Consider the following 2,500-nt stretch of genomic DNA (forward strand, 5'->3'; position numbering starts at 1 on the left):
CATATGCATATATATATATATATACTTGTATATATATATATATATATATATATATATATATACAAGCCGCGGGCTTCGCCCTCCCCGACTTCGCCGGGGGCTTGGCTGGGCAAACAGCGGCTCTCGGCCGCAGCGCTCCGCGCTCTAATCCCACGGTAGGGATCCCATGCTGGGGATCCCGTGTTGGGGTTTCGCCCCGAGGCCGAGGCCGAACCCAAGGGACATTTTTTCCTGGTCAGTTCAAGGGAACATGGCGACCACTGAGGACTTGTGACTACTGAGGACTTGCGACCACTGAGGACTTGCGACCTTTGAGGACTTGCGACCTTTAGGACTTGTTACCTTGGAGGACTTGTTACCTTGGAGGACTTGTTACCTTGTAGGACTTGTTACCTTGGAGGACTTGTTACCTTGGAGGACTTGTTACCTTGGAGGACTTATTACCTTGGAGGACTTATTACCTTGGAGGACTTATTACCTTGGAGGATTTATTACCTTGGAGGATTTACAACCTAGTAGGACTTGCAACTTCAGAAGACTTGCACCCTCGTAGGACTTACGACCTCGGAGGACTTGCAGCCTCGAAGGACTTACAACTTCGGAGGACTTGCACCCTCGGAGGACTTGCACCTTCGGAGGACTTGCACCCTCGGAGGACTTGCACCCTCGGAGGACTTGCAACCTTCGGAGGACTTCCAGCCTCGGAGGACTTCCACCCACGGAGGATTTGCACCCTGGGAGGACTTACACCCTCGGAGGACTTGCATCCTCGGAGAACTTGCACCCTCGGAGAACTTACAGCCTCGAAAGGCTTACTGCCTCGGAGAACTTACAGCCTCGAAAGGCTTACTGCTTCGGTGAACTTACGACCTCGGAGGACTTACAGATATGTAACATTTTTAAAATGTGTCACCTTTGAAATGGTTTCATTTAATTTATTATTAGTAACGATGATCGTCCATGACTCAACGATGATCGTCCACGGCCCAACGATGATCGTCCATGGCTCAACGATGATCGTTCTTGACTCAACGATGATCGTCCATGGCTCAACGATGATCGTCTATTGCTCAACGATGATCGTTCACGGCTCAACGATCATCATCCACGGCTCAACGATGATCGTCCACGGCCCAACGATCATCATCCATGGCTCAAAGATGATCGTCCATGGCTCAACGATGATCGTCCATGGCTCAATGATAGTTCTTGACTCAACGATGATCGTCCACGGCTTAACGATGATCGTCCACGGCTCAACGATGATCATCCACGGCTCAACGATGATCGTCCACGGCTCAACGATGATCGTCCACGGCTCAACGATGGTCGTCCACGGTCTAGCGATGATCGTCCACGGATCAACGATGATCGTCCACAGCTCAACTATGATCGTCCACGGATCAACGATGATCATTCTTGACTCAACAACGTCCATGGCTCAACGATGATCGTTCTTGACTCAACGATGATCGTCCCCGGCTCAACGATGATCGTCCATTGCTCAACGATGATCATTTACGGCTCAACGATCATCATCCACGGCTCAACGATGATCGTCCACGGCCCAATGATGATCGTCCATGGCTCAACGATGATCGTCCATGGCTCAACGATGATCGTCTATGGTTCAACGATGATTGTTCTTGATTCAACGATGATCGTCCACGGCTTAACGATGATCGTCCACAGCTCAACGATGATCGTCCATGGCTCAACGATGATCGTCCATGGCTCAACGATGATCGTCCACGGATCAACGATGATAGTCCACGGCTCAACTATGATCGTCCACGGCTCAACGATGATCATTCTTGACTCAACGATGATCGTCCACGGACCAACTATGATCGTCCATGGCTCAACGATGATCGTTCTTGACCTTCTTGACTCAACCATGATCGCCCACGGCTCAACGATGATCGCCCATGGCTCAACGATGATCGTCCATGGCTCAACGATGATCGTCCATGGCATGTAACATTTTTAAAATGTACCACTTTTGAAATGGTTTAATTTTGATTATCGTCCACGGCTTAACGATGATCATCCACGGCTCAACGATGATCGTCCACAGCTCAACGATGATCGTCCATGGAATAACGATGATCGTCCACGGCTCAAGGATGATCGTCCACGGCTCAACTATGATCGTCCATGGCTGAACGATGATCATTCTTGACTCAACGATGATCGTCCACGGATCAACGATGATCGTTCTTGACCTTCTTGACTCAACCATGATTGTCCACGGCTGAACGATGATCGTCCATGGCTCAACGATGATCGTCCACGGCTCAAGGATGATCGTCCATGGTATGTAACATTTTAAAAATGTGTCACTTTTGAAATGGTTTAATTTTGTATTATATATATATATATATATATATAGATATATATATATATATATATATATATATACATATATGTATATATATATACATATATATACATATATATATATATATATGTATATATACATGTATATATATATATATAT

General features: G+C 46.9%; 1 protein-coding gene across 1 annotated transcript in view; it reads right to left on the reverse strand.

Annotated features, from left to right (window-relative positions):
• Positions 1-2,500, reverse strand: part of CARPA (Carbonic anhydrase-related protein A) — a 377,394-nt gene that overhangs the window by 374,590 nt on the left and 304 nt on the right. The window lies entirely within an intron of this gene.

Source organism: Oratosquilla oratoria, chromosome 5, assembly GCF_046742065.1.
Source record: "Oratosquilla oratoria isolate Oo_2021 chromosome 5, ASM4674206v1, whole genome shotgun sequence".
Classification (NCBI taxonomy): domain Eukaryota; kingdom Metazoa; phylum Arthropoda; class Malacostraca; order Stomatopoda; family Squillidae; genus Oratosquilla; species Oratosquilla oratoria.